At 36.6% G+C, this 21,377-nt stretch overlaps 1 protein-coding gene across 1 annotated transcript in view; it reads right to left on the reverse strand.

Moving 5' to 3' along the window:
- LOC114657663 (G protein-activated inward rectifier potassium channel 4-like) overlaps nt 1-19,404 on the reverse strand; it is a 59,141-nt gene extending 39,737 nt beyond the window's left edge. Inside the window, exon 1 of the mRNA XM_051932278.1 lies at nt 19,309-19,404. The gene's annotated coding sequence lies outside the window, so the exon portion shown is untranslated. The remainder of the gene's footprint in view (nt 1-19,308) is intronic.
- Nucleotides 19,405-21,377: the final 1,973 nt, after the last annotated feature.

Here is a 21,377-nt window from a genome sequence, read left to right on the forward strand (position 1 = left end):
GTTTGCACATTACATGCTTAAATGTATACATTTTTTGGTGTACCTACCCGAGAACACGCGACATATAACCGAGCGTGGGAGAAGCATGGATTTTAAACACGCGAGTTCATCTGCTGGTCTCCCTCGTGGAATAACTGGTAATGTTTGACTAAAATCTACAGCGAGTAAAACGACATTACCTCCTATTTTTTTTTTTTACGATCTCTGAGATCTTGCTTTTTTCGGTTCAAGGCTTCATAAGCTCTTTTATGTTCTATGGTGTACTTATCCCAAACCATCATCTTTGAATGTTGCAAGACTTTCGCCTTGTATGTAGATCGGGGTAATTACATTCATTGCATTCCTAGTCTGAATCACAATCTGATTGTATGGGTGGTTACCTGGCACTGTAGGGTTGCCACCCGTCCTTTAAAATACGGAATCGTCCCGTATTTGAGAATGAAATTGCGCGTCCCGTTTTGAATCAATACGGGACGGGATTTGTCCCGTATTTTTTTTATCATTTTTTTTAAAGCAGCGTCTCATGCAAATCATCCCACACGCATTTTATGAAGATGCCTCCTTTCCTACTTTGGATTTGGTAATACTTGATGTCATCGTTAGTTTGATTGGTCTTTTTAACTGTCCAGTGAGGAGGGCAGGTCTTTTAAGTAGAGTCTGCAAAGTGTTGGCACTGGGATGTGGCCCCCGCTGCAGTATGCATCCCTTATTTTTTTGTATTAAAAGTGGTAACCCTACCTGGCAGGTAACACTTATGTTTGGTCATGAAGTTGTCTAAAATCCGCCACGAGCCCTCTTTTAATTGCGAGAAGCAGATATATATAGCCAAATTCTCGCGCTTCGTTGCGGCGAAGTACTGCTTTTAATTTTTTAAGAAGAAAACAATACCTTTTTAAACGGATCGAAAATATACCAATAACAATTTGTTAAGAATCTGTTTTTTTGTGAACCTCGCTTTTCACAGCTGTCGCGCTACGTCGTGTGTTTCGTTTATTTGACAGTATGTAGATCGTGGTAATTACATTCATGGCATTCGTTTTCTGAATCACAATCTGACTGTATGGGTGGTTACCTGCCAGGTAACGCTTGTGGTTGGTCAGGAAGTCGCCTTACATCCGCCACGTGCCCTCTTTCTGTTCCCAGAAGCTGATCATAGAATGGTTTTAATAGTTTACTTTCAAATAATGCAGAGAGTATGCAACACTGTTTCTCCCTAATTCTGGGCTCATCAGGCATACACACTCACTGCATCCCCTCTCGGGAATCGAATCTCTATCGTCAGCGCCAGAGTTGAAGCCCCTAACGTTGCGGTCAGCAAGTCGGCTAACATCCGCCATGTGCCGTCTTTCAGTTGCGAGAAGCAGATCATAGAATGGTTGAAACTGTTGCCCCTAACGTTGCGCTACGGCGTGTGGTTCGTTTATACCTCGTGTCTTCTCATTAAACTTTTATCTCGCGAATATGTTATTGCAATCCGCAGCGGGAGCGTTTCTATAAACTTAATTTAAACTTAGGTTTTACACCGTGCTTTGTTTCCCTTATGAACATGCTTGTATGCTTCACTCGCTCGCTTCTTATTGTTTCGCTCCCTTCTCAATTGTTTAATGAATTTTTTGTTCTTCGCTGTTTGAGGCTCTTCCTTCATTTCTCCCTACTGCGTTCTTTTATCTCGCGAATATGTTATTGCAATCCGCAACGGGAGCGTTTCAATAAACTTAATTTAAACTTACGTTTTACACCGTGCTTTGTTTCCCTTATGAAGATGCTTGTATGCTTCACTCGCTCACTTCTTATTGTTTCGCTCCCTTCTCAATTGTTTAATTAATTTTTTGTTCATCGCTGTTTGCGGCTCTTCCTTCATTTCTCCCTACTGCGTTCACAGTCTTTCCACGTGATTACGTGGGAGGCGTGATGACGTGACACTCAACTCCGCCTCCCACGGCCATCGAGCTGCCGTCCATTACAGTATATTGTCAAAAAAGAGGTTCCAGTTATGACCATTACGCGTTGAATTTCGAAATGAAACCTGCGTAACTTTTGTAAGTAAGCTGTAAGGAATCAGCCTGCCAAATTTTAGCCTTACACCTACACGGGAAGTTGGACAATTAGTGATGAGTGAGTCAGTCAGTCAGTCAGTGAGTGCTTTGCCTTTTATTAATTAGTATAGATAAACTCCATTATTTAGGTATTGTGTGTCAAAATGAGTAGTCACGCAGGACAGAGACTCATTTTTGAGACACAGTGTGTTGGCTGACATGAACAAGGCTATTTAAAGTTGGATTTTTAAAGTCTTTTAATAAAAGCAAAATAAGAATTATGACAGTTATTTTCCATTTGCTTTAACAAGAAGGTCTTAGCATTAAACAGTCAAAGAGTGAATGGGACAGAATCAGATGCAAAATTACACTTTTAGGGCACCAGTGAAACATTTAGAAAAACTGCTCCGAGTACACTTGTGGATCAATGTGCACACCAGTGGGACAGGAAAAAATACAATGTTAAGGGGTCTGGCTGTAAATTGTACTAATCAGTATAACAATCTAACCATTCAAAATGACAAAATGTATGATTGTGGAAATGAAGTGTAAAAAAAGATCTGCAAAATTCTTCAGCTTTGCATTGCACATCAAAAGTAACTAATTAGAGCAGTTAAAACAAACAACTGTTTACAACTGAATGTTAACTTTTGCCTTGGAATAGGACCCTTTTTAAATAAATTCAAATTCTATTTGAATAGTGGTGTTTGATCTGAAAGTCCTAGTATTTATTGATATCTTAGAGGGACAGAATCTCAGGTGCTGCAGTCACTTGGCCTGCAATTATCTTTGAATTTAAAAAAAAACAGTTGACTCTGTCTGGTTACAGTGTCATTAGCTTTCTCTATGCAGCAGTGCTGATCTGCCATTTCTGTGTCATTCCTTTTACGTTGTAAGTTAAAATGGCCAAAGGAAATAACTATTTTTTGTCATTAGGACTTAGAATGTGTAGTTTTGAGTTAAAAATGTTATATTTGTTTTGCAATTGATATTTTGAATTTGTTTGCCTTATTTAATTAAATAATGAAAGTACCAGTTGGGTGACTAATGAAAGTGCCAGTTGGGTGACTAATGAAAGTGCCAGTTGGGTGACTGGCAGTTTTAGCATCTCCACCTGGGGTTTCATCATAGCACAGAAATATAAATCAGTTCTGCAACAACATTTTAAAAAATGTATTCTGTACTGAGCACAAGTTAAATGAGCTAAACACATGACAGTACCTGTTTTACTCCTATTTTTCAGAACATTTATTTCTATAGCACATTTTCATACAAAGAATGTATCTCAAAGTGCTTTACAAGATGTCAAAGAAATTGTTAAATGCAAAAAAAATCTAATTAAATTCAGATTATAATTATAATGAATAAATAGTATATAAAAGATAAACAAATAATGCACATTTACATAAGAAAGATACATAATTAAGAGAAGTGGTGTCCTTAAATATAGAATTGCTTCTTAAATTTTCAAATGATGAGGTCAGAAGGCCAGGATTAACATTCAGAATTAACCTTTATCTTTCTTAAGCATGTACTGTAGCTATCTTTTATTATATACTAGCAAAATACCCGCGCTTCGCAGCGGAGAAGTAGTGTGTTAAGGAGGTTATGTAAACATATATATAAATATATATACATATCTACATATACACATATATATATATATATATATATATATATATATATATATATATATATATATATACACATCCACATATATATACATATATATATATACACATATCAACATATATATACACATACATATACACACATATACATATATACATATATACATACATACATAGTGCGTTGTAACACGGGCTGTGATTGTTACATGGGAGGGAGACGACAAATCACAGCTTCCCGCTTTTTAATCGGGCCTGTGATTGGTGCTTTGACTGATGCCCAGATCCCACAGTATCTCCCTTTAGGAGAGGCGTTAGGCAAGTGTAATTGAACAGCGGTGCTGCAAGTTTAGCTTTACACCTGTTTTTAAGGCTTATTGACTGAAAGGGGCTTTCATGAAAAAAGTTAGGGCTTTGCTACAGGATACACCCTCCACAAGTTAAGAAAGTAAAAAAAAGGTATATGTTTCTGTTTTATTTAAACCTTTTAAGTTTGTATGCGGGCGGCATGGTGGCGCAGTGAAAGGTGCCAGTTAGGAGACCCGGGTTCGCTTCCCTGCGTGGAGTTTGAATGTTCTCCCCGTGTCTGTCTGGGTTTCCTCCGGGTACTCCGGTTTCCTCCCACAGTCCAAAGACATGCAGGTTAGGTGCACTGGCGATTCTAAATTGTCCCTGGTGGGTGTGTGCGCCCTGCGGTGGGCTGGCACCTTGCCCGGGGTTTGTTTCCTGCCTTGTGCCCTGTGTTAGCAGGGATTGGCTCCTGTATTTAGGATATAGCGGGTTGGATAATGGATGGATGGACATTTGTATGCATAGCCCCATTTGCCCGTTTTCGTTTTTTTTTTCTTTCTTCAGTAATATTTCAGCAAACCCGGAGCTTGTCAGTTCAAATCCTGGTACTGACACCACTGTGTGACCCTGAGGAAGTCACTTCACCTGCCTGTGCTGCAAAAAACAAAAGTAATGTAAGAAATTGTACCTCAGATGTTGCAAGTTGCTGGAATAAAGGCATAAGTAAAATAGATAAATATGTATTATACACATAGGAACTATTCATTTATTTTCAGTTAAGTCATCTGCAGCAAACCTTTATAAATGAGGGTTTCTCCTTTTTAGATAATGCAAACTGTTTCTTCTTCATTGAGGTTTTCTCTTGGAGAGCTTTTTTCATTTTATTGAAAATTAAAGCAGCAGCTGCCAAAATATGTAGCTTTCTTATTAATTTTTCAACATTGTGTAAAATAACTTTATAAAGTAACATAAAATGTTTAAATACTGGTTATCCTTTTACACTAAAATATTACTAAAGAGATACAAAAAAAGTAAAATGCATATGTTGTTTTTCTTTAAGGAGATTAAATATTATTGAAGAAAGAAAAAAAAAAAACTAAAACAGCCAAATGGGGCTATGCATACGAACTTAAAAGGTTTAAATAAAACAGAAATATATACCTTTATTTTTACTTCCTTAACTTGTGGAGGGTGTATCCTGTAGCAAAGCCCTAACTTTTTTCGTGAAAGCCAGTTTCAGTCAATAAGTCTTAAAAATAGGTGTAAAGATATTGACAATAAGCTACGCAAACCCACCAAGACATGGAATCGTTTAAATCAAGGTGCTGCGCTACCTTCTTCCAGATCGGCCCCAAGGCGTTCATATTTTTCCAAAGCAGTTCTGGTCTCCATCGGCATCTGTAGCTGAGTCGAAAAACACCATCCCATACTATTAGTAAACGATTAACACATTTCTATATGTATTATAAGCATACAATACAACTGATAATATGTTGCGCTTATTTATCTGGTGTACCGACATTTTTGCGCGTTTAACGGCTGAAATCCAACGTGGTTTGTGCCCTTCAGAATGAAAACAGTTTGCATTTACCTTTTTAATAAAAGGCGAGCTTTTAAGCCTAAGAAATCACCCTGTAAATGCACACGTTTAATTGCACATGTGTTAATATGTATGCTTACACACTGTTTCTTCTTCATTGAAGTTTTCTCTAGCATGTAGATCGGGGTAATTACATTCACTGCGTTCGTAGTCTGAATCACAATCTGATTGTATGGGTGGTTACCTACCAGGTAACGCTTATGGTTGGCCAGCAAGTCAGCTAACATCAGCCACGGTGCCTTCAGTTGTGAGAAGCAGATCATAGAATGGTTGAAAATAGTTTACTGTCAAATAATGCAAAGAGTACGCGACACGTGTTTCGCCCTAATTCTTGGCTCATCAGGCGTACACACTAACTGCACTCCCTATCGGGAATCGAACCTTGGATGTCAGCGCTAGAGGGGCTTCGCAGCGGTGAAGTATTGCTTTTAAATTTTAATTAAGAAGAAAAGAAAACCTTTTTAAATTGAGGGAAAATATACCAATAACAATTTGTTAAGGATCTGTTTTTTTGTGAAGCTGCCTTTACACAGCCTGTCCGCTGTTTTATAAACAAACGCCATATAAGGCCATCCTTTCTCCTTCACAGTCAGTTCATGTGATTACGTGTGAGGCGTGATGACGCGATACGCAACCCCGCCTCCCACGGCCAGCGAGCTGCAGTCCATTACTGTATATGGACAAAACAGAGGTTCCAGTTATGACCGTTACACTTTGAATTTCGAAATGAAACCTGCCTAACTTCTGTAAGTAAGCTGTAAGGAATGAGCCTGCCAAATTTCAGCCTTCCACCTACACGGGAAGTTGGAGAATTAGTGATGAGTGAGTGAGTGAGTGAGTGAGTGAGTGAGTGAGTGAGTGAGTGAGTGAGTGAGGGCTTTGCCTTTTATCTATAACTAGCAAAATACCCGCGCTTCGCAGCGGAGAAGTAGTGTGTTAAAGAGGTTATGAAAAAGTAAAGGAAACATTTTAAAAATAACGTAACATGATTGTCAATGTAATTGTGTTGTCATTGTTATGAGTGTTGCTGTCATATATATATACATATACACACACATATATAAATATATATATATATATATATATATATATATATATATATATATATATATATATATATATATATATATACATACATATACACATATACACACACATATACACACATATACAGATATATTATATATACATATACACATATATTTTTTATATATATATATATATATATATATATATACATACATACATACATACATACATACATATACACACATAGATGCACTTACAATAACATAGAAATCAATATAAACAACATTAACATCATTATCATATGAGAATATGAAGTAATATATAAGAAGCACATTTCATATAAATATAAATTATTAAACAGTAAAATCTTCTTCAATAATTTGCTACCGTGGCTTTTCGTTGGTCTGTCCAGGATTTTAAATCACATGTAGCTTGCAAACCGTTTCACGTATTGACTTGAAATGTGGTAGACATATAATACGTCACGTCTACTATCCGCTTTATGGGTGATGAATGTATTACTCTTTTTATGTTTATTTTATTTTAGAATCAACTCCTATCTGCGCACACCAGGGCGGCCGTGGGCAGATGCGTATGGTGTATTCACTCCATGTTATCGTGCATTGCGCTGTCACTGGTATTTTCATAAAAGAATTTGAACAATATATAAGAAGCGTATAAATTATTAAACAGTAAAACATTAACATTTAAGAAGTAAAGTTACATTGAGTACTACTGCAGTGCCTTCGGGTATACCTCATTTTTTCTTTGCCCATTACATGCTTAAATGTATAAATTTTTTGGTGTACCTACCCGAGAACACGCGACATATAACCGACCGTGGGAGAAGCATGGATTTTAAACACGCGTTGAGTTCATCTGCTGGTCTCCCTCGTGGAATAACTGGTAATGTTTGAGTAAAATCTACAGCGAGTAAAACGACATTACCTCCTTTTTTTTTTTACGATCTCTGAGATCTTGCTTTTTTCGGTTCAAGGCTTCATAAGCTGTTTTATGTTCAATGTTGTACTTAATAAGTACTAATTATCCCAAACCATCATCTTTGAATGTTGCAAGACTTTCGCCTTGTATGTAGATCGGGGTAATTACATTCATTGCATTCCTAGTCTGAATCACAATCTGATTGTATGGGTGGTTACCTGGCACTGTAGGGTTGCCACCCGTCCTTTAAAATACGGAATCGTGCCGCGTTTGAGAATGAAATTGCGCGTCCCGTTTTGAATCAATACTGGACGGGATTTATTATCTATAAAAGGCAAAGCCCTCACTGACTGACTGACTCACTCACTGACTCACTCATCACTAATTCTCCAACTTCCCGTGTAGGTGGAAGGCTGAAATTTGGCAGGCTCATTCCTTACAGCTTACTTACAAAAGTTAGGCAGGTTTCATTTCGAAATTCAAAGCGTAATGGTCATAACTGGAACATATTTTTTGTCCATACACTGTAATGGAGGAGGCGGAGTCACGTATCGCGTCATCACGCCTCCTACGTAATCACGTGAACTAAAAACAAGGAAGACATTTACAGCACGAGTCACACGCGGGAACGAAGGTAAATGACGTTAATTTTTCACTGTCTTTTAATACTGTGTAAGCATACATATTAACACATGTGCAATTAAACGTGTGCATTTACGGGGTGATTTCTCAGGCTTAAAAGCTCACCTTTTATCAAACGCGGGAAGAAAGGTAACTGACGTTGTTCACTGTCTTTTAATACTGTGTAACCATACATATTAACACATGTCCAATTAAACGTGTGCATTTACGGGGTGATTTCTCAGGCTTAAAAGCTCGCCTTTTACTAAAAAGGTAAATGCAAAACTATTTTCAATCAGTTTATTGAAACGCTCCCGTTAAGGATTGCAATAACATATTCGCGAGATAAAAGAACGAATTTGGGGGAAATGGAGGAACAGCCGCAAACAGCGAAGAGCAAAAAATTAATTAAACAATTGAGAACGGAGCGAGTTTAAGCATACAAGCATGTTCATAAGGGAAACAAAGCACGGTGTAAAACGTAAGTTTAAATTAAGTTTATACAAACGCTCCCGCTGCGGATTGCAATAACATATTCGCGAGATAAAAGTTTAATGAGAAGACACGAGATATAAATGAACCACACGCCGTGGCGCAACGTTAGGGGCAGCAGTTTCAACCATTCTATGATCTGCTTCTCGCAACTGAAAGACGGCACATGGCGGATGTTAGCCGACTTGCTGACCGCAACGTTAGGGGCTTCAACTATGGCGCTGACGCCACATCCCAGTGCCAACACTTTGCAGACTGTACTTAAAAGACACGCCCTCCTCACTGGACAGTTAAAAACACCAATCAAACTAACGATGACATCAAGTATTACCCAATCAAAAGTACGAAAGGAGGCATCTTCATAAAATGCGTGTGGGATGATTTGCATGAGACGCTGCTTTAAAAAAAAAAAGGATAAAAAAAATACGCGATAAATCCCGTCCAGTATTGATTCAAAACGGGACGCGCAATTTCATTCTCAAACGCGGCACGATTCCGTATTTTAAAGGACGGGTGGCAACCCTACAGTGCCAGGTGACCACCCATACAATCAGATTGTGATTCAGACTAGGAATGCAATGAATGTAATTACCCCGATCTACATACAAGGCGAAAGTCTTGCAACATTCAAAGATGATGGTTTGGGATAAGTACACCATACAACATAAAACAGCTTATGAAGCCTTGAACCGAAAAAAGCAAGATCTCAGAGATCGTAAAAAAAAAAATAGGAGGTAATGTCGTTTTACTCGCTGTAGATTTTAGTCAAACATTACCAGTTATTCCACGAGGGAGACCAGCAGATGAACTGAACGCGTGTTTAAAATCCATGCTTCTCCCACGCTCGGTTATATGTCGCGTGTTCTCGGGTAGGTGCACCAAAAAATGTATACATTTAAGCATGTAATGGGCAAACAAAAAATGAGGTATACCCGAAGGCACTGCAGTAGTACTTAATGTAACTTTACTTCTTAAATGTTAATGTTTTACTGTTTAATAATTTATACGCTTCTTATATGTTGTTCAAATTCTTTTATCAAAATACCACTGACAGCGCAATGCACGATAACATGGAGTGAATACACCATACGCATCCGCCCACAGCTGCCCTGCTGTGCGCAGATAGGAGTTGATTCTACAATAAAATAAAATAAACATAAAAAGAGTAAAACAATCATCACCCATAAAGCGGATAGTAGACGTGACGTACTATATGTGTACCACATTTCAAGTGTATAGGTGAAACGGTTTGCGAGCTACAGGTCATTTAAAATCCTGGACAGACACACAAATTGCCACGGTAGCAAATTACAGAAGAAGATTTTACTGTTTAATAATTTATATTTATATGAAATGTGCTTCTTATATATTACTTCATATTCTCATATGATAATGATGTTAATGTTTATATTGATTTCTGTGTTATTAAAACTGCATGTATGTGTGTATATGTATGTGTATATATATATATATATATATATATATATATATATATATATATATATATATATATATATATATATATATATACATATACACTAGCAAAATACACGCGCTTCGCAGCGGAGAAGTAGTGTGTTAAAGAGGTTATGAAAAAAAAAGGAAACATTTTAAAAATAACGTAACATGATTGTCAATGAAAGCCCGTTTCAGTCAGTAAGTCTTATGTGTGTGTTTATGTATGTGTGTGTATATATATGTAGATGTGTATATGTAGATATGTATATATATGTATATAAATGTTTATGTGTGTGTGTATATTATATATAATATATATATATATATATATATATATATATATATATATATATATATATATAAAAGACAGCAACAGTTATAACAATGACAACACAATTACATTGACAATCATGTTACGTTATTTTTAAAATGTTTCCTTTTTTTTTCATAACCTCTTTAACACACTACTTCTCCGCTGCGAAGCGCGGGTATTTTGCTAGTATGTATATATATGTGGATGTGTATATGTATATATATATATATATATATATATATGTATATATATGTATATGTAGATATGTGTATATGTAGATATGTATATATATGTATATATGTATATATATATGTATATATGTATATATATGTTTACATAACCTCTTTAAGACACTACCTCTCCGCTGCGAAGCGCGGGTATTTTGCTAGTTAGTATAGATATAAGATACTAGTTAATAACCTATCAACCGGTAAGGATCAGGATTAGAAAATAAACAGTTTTCAAATGAAATAATTTATAGTGCAGCATTTCTTAAATATCTGACATATGCAGTATCAGTAGCACTGTTTGTTCCATTATTTGGCATTTTTTCTAGTGATTTTATTTGACTAATCCCTTCACCTATCCATACAGAAATTGTCATGATCTCATCAAATTGCTGGTTATATTATGAATTATTATGCTTAGTACTGCTATTTTGTAGTTTTGTATGACTGTGGCATCTTATTTGAAGTTTCCGTGCCATTTCTAGGTGCCTGATGGAACATTTGCACAACACCTGACATGACTTGTGCTCAGTATTTAAATTGGTGGCGTGCAAATTGCTGCATCCGGATTGCTGGATATCTAAAATCTATAACAAATACCGTAGGTGCAAAATCTTGCTATTCTTAGGGGAAACATTTCTTTAGTCACAGTTTGCTTCAGTTTTGTTAAATGTTTTGTTTGCAAGATCGTTTTGACCTTTTTAACCCACACTAGTTTTTATGCAATTCCTTGGCCTTCAGTTTGTCTCTTTATTTTCCAGTTATTTACTCCTGTTTTTGTTCACTCTGGATGTGCTTTATTCATCCTTTTAATTTAATAGAATCTACTTAATCCAGTTTAGGGTCAAAAGCCCCACTGCCTATCCCAACAGCATTGAAAATCGTAACATGAAACAATTTAGAAAAACCAGTTAACCAAACATGAACGTCTTTGGGATGTGGTAAGAAAATTAGAATAGATTCAAAACCCCCACATAAATCCAGAAGAACATACACGACACTGACAGACAATGTCCAGGCCAGGACCCTGGAGATGTGAGGCAGCAGTGTTATACACTATACTGTATATCCTCATGCTACCCTTTTTGATTAACAACAATTTTAATGGCCTGTTTTTCTTGTTTGGAAATATTCTGAGATCTTAACAACTTTATATGCTTGTTTTCTAGACTTCTTTAGACTTATTAAAAACCATTGTAAAGACAGAAATGATGCCTGATGAGCAACACAACAAAAACAAACACAACTGTAACACACAGACACTATAAGGAAGTAACAAACTGAAATTTAAAAAACATTTTGAAATAAAATAATAGTATGGTGTAAAAATTGTCAACTCCCAGTAATTCTACACTAGCATGTCAGTGACGTAAACAAATAAACGAAGGAAAGATAGGGGTGGCGGAGATTCTGATTTCTGGAGGGGTATTGGTAATGTGCACTATTCCGTATCCTGGCATTGATGGCTCTAAGATTGTCCTTTTGACTATTAAATGCAAAACATTATCATGTCTTTCATGATTTAAGTTATCTTTTGGTGACATTGGATTTTTGAGGGCCTTAAGGCCATAGGAGTGATCCATTAGGGAAAAACAGTTTTTTAAGTTGTCTGCAAATACGGAAGACTTTCTTGTTAATCAGTGGCATGTACCTTTATATACATAAAAATATATTAAAAACATACATATATGATGGATATAATTTATATCTATAATACTGTAAACATAATATTTTAAAACCCACTTAATACAATTCAGGATTGCAGGGAGCCAAAGCCCATCCTAAAAGTATGGACTGGAAGGAAGGACTCTAGTCCATAACAAAGCCCAATCACTCACACAGGGCTAATATGGAATCACCAATTAACCTAATCTATGCATATCTGGGGATGTAGTACACATCAAAGTACCACAATAAAAATATTTTTACAGGTCACAACATGAAAAAAGCAATACTTAATTCAGTGTACTGTGCATTCCATGATACCTCAAATTCACTTCAAGCAAGGAAGAGGGCTGTTGGCATTCTGCAGGTAATCATGTCATGTCAGCATTGCCAGAGACCACTACGGATTAAGCAACACCACTGTATGCTGGCAGCAGGCAAGTTTTTAGCAGATCTAGAAAAGCAGACAGCTATTCAAGACCAGTGGCCATATTTATCAAGCATCGTAGAGTAGGGAAATGGCCCTAATTGTTTCAAAATATGTTAAAATGATGCATATTTGATCTTATATGTAGGAGTAGCAGTAAAACTATTTTATCAGTTTTCATAATTTAGGAAACCACTTCTAACTTCAGTAGAATTTAGGAGAACTTGTGAATTGCCCTAGCTCACTAGAAGCAGCCAGAAGATAACATTAAGACATAAATCAGCAGCCATATCTCAGGAAAGGCTGAATGTTTTGGAAATTCTGGACAACAATGAACTTGTAAAATATCAATCTGACAGAGATGGAATAATATTTGTAACAAATCTCATTTATTACACAATTGATCCATCTATGCGGAAAAGCCATGCATTGTCAGCCAAAATCAAAATATTGGCAATGTTATTTTTTTGGCTACAGGGAAAATTAGTGATGATTTGCGTATGTCACTACCAACCATTTCTCAAATTTTGCAGCTAACTTTGAAAGTCCTCACAAAGCACAAAGTAACACACAGATTTATGCATATTCACACAACTCCTTGTCATCTTCCACCATTGCTGCTGCTAAAACTCTCAGCAGACATGCCTGTATCAGTGACAGGCTCCATGCTGCTCACCTTAGAAGCAAGGCAACCTATCAGAAGCCCAATGCTCATATATCTTAGACGATCTCATCCTACAGCAGGCCACACATGGCTACTGTGGTCATAAATGAAGCAAGTAATGCAGATGTGCAGTTGCTGCCCTGGCCTGCTTTCTCTAACCCAATGTAATACCTCTGGGATGTGCTGGATTGCAACATCTGGAGATATGACCTATTGCCTGCCAATGGCCAGCAACATCGACAGGCCTTTCTACAGGAATAGGGTAATGTCCCAAAAATGAGTCACCGATGTCAAGCAGAACTAGCTGCAAGAAGTAATAACAAAAGATAATAGAGGACTGTAAGACAACTATTGTTAATGTTCAGTTGTTACTGTTTTCCTTTTGTTTTTATTAATGAACTGCTTTATTTTCCAATTATTCTCATTTCTTTAGTTATTACTAGCTGATTACCCAGTGGCTTCGCTCACTGAGTGCAAGGGAAAAAAATAAAATGTAGTATTTATAAAATAAGTTTGTTAATTGCCAATTTTATTTTTCAACAAATAAAGAGCATTTACAATAACACAGAAATCAATATAAACAATATTATTAACATCTTTATCATAAGAGAATATGAAGTAATATATAAGAAGCACATTGCAGATAAATAAAAATTATTAAACAGTAAAATCTTCTTCTATAATACACTACCGTGGCTGTTCGTTTGTCTGTCCAGGATTTTAAATCACCTGTAGCTCGCAAACCGTTTCACCTATTGACTTGAAATTTGGTACACGTATAGATAGATAGATAGATAGATAGTATACTACGTGACGTCTACTATCCGCTTTCAGGGTGATGATTTTATCACTCTTTTTATTTTTATTTTATTGTAGAATCAACTCTCGGCAGCGCGCAGCAGGTCGGCCAAGCGCGCATGCGTACGGGCGCCGTTCTCATTCCCTACCACCTTCGCTAATCATTCTTGAGGCAGATTGAAGACTTGAGTGCCAGATTAAGTGAAAGGTTAAAGAAAACGTACTAAGTAATTGCAACACAAAAACTAACTTAATCAGTTTTAACACGAAAAGATGCCGACAAAAGAGAAGCAGCGGGTCGCTAGGGTGGAGTAAAAAACAGCTGCTCAGGAAGCAGCAAGTACATCGACCTCTGAGCAAACGAATACTAAACGTACAGAGAAAGAGGATGAATACTATGAATGCTCAAGTCAAGTGTATTCACTGCACATTATCGTGCAGTGCACCGTCACTGGTATTTTGATAAAAGAATTTGAACAACATATAAGAAGCGTATAAATTATTAAACAGTAAAACATTAACATTTAAGAAGTAAAGATACATTGAGTACTACTGCAGTGCTTTCGGGTATACTACATTTTTTGTTTGCCCATTACATGCATAAATGTATACATTTTTTGGTGTACCTACCCGAGAACACGTGACATATGGGAGACCGCAACCGTGGGAGAAGCATGGATTTTAAACACGCGTTGAGTTCATCTGCTGGTGTCCCTCGTGGAATAACTGGTAATGTTTGAAGAAAATCTCATGCGAGTAAAACGACAGTACCTCCCATTATTTTGGTAGGATCTCTGAGATCTTGCATTGTTCGGTTCAAGGCTTCATAAGCTCTTTTATGTGCCATGGTGCACTCATCCCAAAATATGATCTTTGAATGTTGCAGGACTTTTGCCTTTCCAGAGCCCTTGCGTATGTTGCAAATTGGATTTTCGTCGTGAGTGAGGTTTAATGGTAATTGCAATGCCGAATGTGCCGTACGGCCTCCATCTAATAATGTAAAAGCTTTTCCCGATGACGCTACAGCCAGAGCTATGTCACCATTCACTCTCTCGGCAAGAATCAGGTTTATTAAGAATGTTTTTCCTGTTCCTCTGTGGTCATACGTAATTTCCGTTTCAAACACGAAAAGAATTTTATATATATAGATTATGCTTCAAATCTGAGTGTAACTGAGTATATGCAGTATGTAAATACAGTGTCGCACACGAGTGCTTGGGGAGCGTCTAAACAGTCTGACCAAGGCGCAAAAGTGATTGGTAATCACATCTTCTGTCTATCCCGAAGAACAGAGGATGAGTCCTGGGAAGGACCGTAACATCACTTCCATTATGCTTTCTGAGAGCCGACCCCTTTCACTTCAGCTAGTTAAACAACTGCAGTGCCTGAAGTTGCTGCCCCATTTGGACCCTGCTCACTTACACAGCAAAACTACACGACGGAGAAGCCTTAGACCAAGGACCCTACAAGAACCTGAGACATCCTACTATTCTGATACTTGGCTCTACTATGTACTCTGTCAATCCTTAGCCCTTGGTGGTATTCTGTCTTACCATATATATATATATATATATATATATATATATATATATATATATATATATATATATATATATATATATATATACACACACACACACACACATGCAAAAGATGTGAATGTTATCTGACAATTCTAAATTGGGCCAAGGTGGCAATGTGGATAACTGACCCCCATTAATAGACTGCCACCTTGTTCATTGCTGGATACAGAGTTGTTCTCAATGATGGAGGAATATGCTGTGGCTCAGTGGCTCCCACTGACCCAGAATTGATAGGATGGAGAATGTTATGTCACCTTTTTTTAAATATACAAAATATAAACCATACATTTATACAGGTAAATACAGTACTGTACAAAGTCTTAGGTCAATCTAGAAAAGAAGTTTGAAAGCTAGTTTTCTGAGTAGTAATTGCTTATATATTCATGAAACCACTATATAATACCATAATATATATTTTTTTTGTATCAGTATGCTGCTGCTGGAGTATGTGAATTTCCCCTTGGGATTAATAAAGTATCTATCTATCTAATAAAAACAGATACTGCTATAATAGAAATAGTAAGATTGTTTTGTAATTTTTAAAATATGTCAGTATTTTGTGTGACCTTGCCAAGAATGAAAATTGGCACTAATTTGCTGTATAACGTTTACGTTTTTTCAAACTTATTGTTGGTATCAGGTTTCTAAACTCTTTTGGGACTCCCCCCAATGGGACGACAAGCTGAACAGCATCCCAAAGCACAATCACCACGTCTGTGGCAGACAGTTTATCTATTGCCAGGGTAACTGCAGGCTCCCAGCGCTACAGAGGCTCACACTATAAGCACCTGTCGCCGATGGAGGCTGCAAGGTACAGTATCCCTAATAGTCATTGGCTAAAGTGCCACCATTGAGCATTTCACAGAAACCGTCAGACAGGCATCCATATACTTTACGGTAGCTGTTCTTCTGACGTACTGGTGTGTTTGTGAATCATAATTTTAAATTTGGACCCATCATCCAATTCAGACTTTCTGTACAAGAACATTTCTTTTAAGACTTCTTTACATGAATGAAGTGTATACTGTGGTGCAAAATAAAGGTAAATTTCCCCTTTGGTACAAATAAAGTATGGTTGGTTGGTTGTATCTATCTACCTATCTATGATGACTCTGCCCTAGACACTGGATTTCTTTACATTTCTTTAATACTTCTTGAAAAATAAACTACAGCCTTTTTGATATAACATGATGGTTTCATGTATTTCAAAAGGCATTTCCAAACCTCTCCCCAAGGCACCCCAGTACTTGTGGTTACCATACAAGTTACCCATTTATTGCACCAATAGCACAGTTGCTTTTGCTAATTTCTACCTCATTAATCTGAATCAGGCGTAAGTTTGAAATAAATGGAATGGCTGGGTTGCCCTGAACTGAGATAAAAGAACTAAATCTGTGTTGTTCTAGTCATCTCATTCTAGTCAGCTCTAGATAGCTCATAGATATCATTGTGTTTTTTGGAAAATACAAGAATCTTTTGTCAGTTCCTATTGTATTACTGTTTATTTGTACTTATTCTAATATTATGCAGTGTTTTCAAAAGTAAATAAACACTTACTGCACAGATAACATACTGCTTAGATTCTTGTATGGTCTAAGACTTTTGCACTGTACTGTACACAGAGTATACACAATAGTGGTTCCTGCACACAAAAAATTAGTGATGGGCCACCGCTACAAAACTTCTTTTGCTGACTCAGTTGCTACAACATTAAATTGAAAATTAAAAACCATAACAATTTTTCACATTGATACTTTTTTAAAATTCATGCTATGAAAACTGCATGGAGAAGGCAATTTTTAATTAATTAATTTGTTAGAGCTTTTGTATAGTTGTACTTTAAAGGCAATGCTCACTGCCTACTTTGAGTGATTTAGTGGTCCACATAAAGTCAATTTAATAACCATAAGTTACTTAAAAATATCTATTATCTACAGTGTATATATAATGTGTTGTACATTATATGATTACATTGCCACCGACTTGACAACCAGATTTACACATCGATAAACCGGTTATTTATTCATTATTATACAGACCTTCAAAGCAAGTGATTTGTTCAGTCAAATAACATGAATGACAACGAGAGAACATTGAAGTTTCCACACGCCCAACTCAATCCATCTTCATACCCAAAACAATTTAGTTGTATTTATGAAACTTGCCTTATCCACTATACTATATGATCATGGCTGTGCAAGCAGAAACAGGTAGCCAAACAAAGACATATACTGTATATACTTTCTATAAGGACAGACAACTTTTTTTAAACATTATTGACTTGTTACAGGCATTTAAATTACATGATAGTTTCATGTTCAGAAAGTGACGAAACCAAAGCATTTTGTGGCATACGGTTTCATGCAAGATGGTCAAAAACTATGACTGTACAACACACAACCTCAGATTCACAGCACACTGTGCATTTTTTAAAACAAGATCAAAGCAATATTATTTCATTGTTTAATCTTAAATCTTATTGTACATAATGTGTGTTCTTAACATGAAAGAAGAAAAGACACTGCTCATTTGAAAAGAATGAAAGCCTTTTGAATATTCAGCTGCATTTAGCGGTTACTCAGTTTTTGTGCGTCATCACGGCTGAAATTTTAATCTGCATTTATTCAGAGAAACTATTTTTTAAACTGAGAATTCCTTTTTGTGTTTATTTATTGTTTTTAAATTTATACATTTTACTGTTGTTTATTAACATCATTAAAAATTTTGATCTAATTCAATTTCATTGTTTTCTTTTAATTATCCAGATTACCATTATGCAAAATAGTAAATCATCATATCTGGTGGCAACTGATTTAAAAATATTTATGAATTAACCACCAAAAACATAATTGTAAACAACAGTCATGTGACCCAGAGTGACTTTTTTCCCCTCATAAAGGGGCGCCCCCACTGCTATTTGTATGAGATATTGAGGGTGTGTATGTGTGTGTGTGTGTATGTATAAAAAATACTATATATGGCATACATACTATACAGTATATACACACAAGGAAATTAAAATGTTGTTTTAGAAAATTTGTTAAAAATTATACAGAGCATGTTTATTATATTATGTTACTGTGTATGTTTTTATGTATATAATGTATGATATACAGAGTAAGAGAGAGCTAGGAATTTCCAGTTCTGTTCAAAAGCCAGTTCTATGCTGAATGTCACTGTTGAGGCTCACAGTAATTCAAACTTTTGCACCATTAAGACACATGCCAATGCATATTATTTAATACTGCTGTAAAAGTAAAATAAATTAGAACTTTAAGAGCAACAAAATAGCAAAAACGCACAAAATACGTGCTACATGTTTTACAAATACTCACTTAATGACTTAACTATAGCATAATTATCATTACACTTTAATTTACAAATATAGCAAACATCAGCTGCAAAATCACCAAGTCACTTGCATCACTCTTCATAAAAACTCAGAGTATATTATAACAGTGAATTAAAAAAATTCAGTTAAGTATATTTTGAGGTAAAATGACCTAATCCAGTTTATAGACAAAATAAATATACCTGATGTTTTCAGCTGGACTATCAAGTAAACTGACTACAAATTCTTTATTGCTGAAGAACTCCACAATATTAAAGACAGGAAATGCTTTAATGACAAGTAAATCCACTCTGTGTGTTGATCAGTGCACTACTTTAGGATAACATCATTTGATTGGCGAGTGTAATCACTGACGTGCTCGAGATATTTAAAAAAAAAAAAAAAAGATGCTGTATGCCCCTTCTCTAAGGAAGGTCACACATTAATCTTTCTCAATGGCAAACAGATTTAATTCCAGGACGTCAGTAAATAGGAAAACGGGCCCTTATTTATAAGCTATAAATGTAAATGGTTCAATTTTTATTTTGCTCTCACACAATATGTACTATAGGAAAATAAATTCTGTCTTAAATTTCAGTGTTAAATTAGCTTACATATGAAACCCTGTTTAGGAATGGAACCCTTTTCCATCAACTCTAACACCATAAGATGCTTTCATCTGTAGGATATACAGAATAATTTTCCCTTGCTTTTGCACTAGACATAGTAATCTTACATGGACTTTCACTGACTTTAAAATTAACTTGGGTCACTCTCCATTATTGAGAGTGGAGGTAAGGAAGAGGAGTCAATTTTGTGCTTTCTAAAAATGATGTGCAAGGAGTCTCATGTATTAATGCCTGTTATTACTAACTTATTTGGCTAACAGCTTTTTCATGGTGACTTACAACATTTGAGATACAATTGGTTACATTTCTTTTATTTTTTCAGTTGAAGTACAGAGACTTGCTCTTCGTCACACAGTGTCAGTAGTGGGCTTTGAACCCACACCCTCAGAGCTTTAAGTCCAAAGCCTTAACTGCTATGCTACACTTCCTGCCTATTGTGACGATGCGGGTTCTGTTCCATGGCTCCCACTTCCCTTTAAGTAGCTTCTTGAACCCGATACCGTTGGTAATGTACCCGGATGAGCTGGACAATGAGGACACCAACGAAGCAAGGGGAAAGGTGCAAAGTGCAGAAGTGCTTTTATTTAAAACAGTCAAAATCAAAAAGTGTTCAAAACAAGTGCAGTGCTTCTAAAAGTCAATAAATAAATAATCCATTAAAAGCAGTGAAAATGTGGAGGTTAAAATCCAATAAATAAATCCAACTAAAACCGAGATTAAAACACTGGCTGGAAGCAGTCCTTTCTTTTTCAAACACGGCACCTTCTTCAGCCGACGGCTCCCCTGCTTCTCCCATCCGGGCCCTGCACCAAGGGAGTCGCAGCCTGCAGCTGATTTCTCTTACTGGTCTGGTAGTCTTTCAAACCCTGGCTCTGTAGGGCTCTGCCAGACCGAGACTTGGGTTTCCCCAGCGACCAGGGCACTCACACTGGGGCTTCCTTCTGCTCACTCACACCCACACTGGCTCTCAGCTTCCCCTTCTTCCTCCTCTAACCTCCATTCTCTCTTCCAATCTTTTTTCTCCCCCTCTGCACTCGCGCTTCTCCTATTTATAATGGGGACATGGGACAGGTGCAGCAATTAACAGCTCCTGGTATCAATTATGCATACGGACGATTTCTCACCTGTGTCCTTAATTGAGGAAATGCCTGCACCACGTTGCGTCCGAGAACCACTCCGGCCACACTACCATGCCCCCTCTATAAGCCGAGAGTGAGGCAATTATTTATTTAAAAACTGCCCTTTTCTTCTAAGTCGTGGACCTGCTTCCTATTAGGGAACTAAATTTAAGTTTCAAAAATAAATCCAATAATTCAAACCATGTGCAGGACCGTGTCAAGATGGGTGTTTCTTGGGGTATTTAATTTTTTTTAACATGCCAAAGATGTTCATGTCAGGCTAAGTGATGACTCTAAATTAGCTTGGGAGTTGCACTCTTTTACTGTCCCCTGTCACTGGAAAGAAGAAAAGAATGAAAAGGCTTGTATTGGGAGTGACTGAGATTCTTGAATTGCCTGCCATTCTGAGGAAGCAGTCTGTGAAATATTTTGAATTGCTATGAAATACTTTAACACCATATTAATTGCCTTGTGACTATAATTCAAGCTTTATCAGAACAAACTGAAATACTGAAATGGTATTGG

The sequence above is a fragment of the Erpetoichthys calabaricus genome, chromosome 9, assembly GCF_900747795.2.
Source record: "Erpetoichthys calabaricus chromosome 9, fErpCal1.3, whole genome shotgun sequence".
Lineage (NCBI taxonomy): Eukaryota > Metazoa > Chordata > Cladistia > Polypteriformes > Polypteridae > Erpetoichthys > Erpetoichthys calabaricus.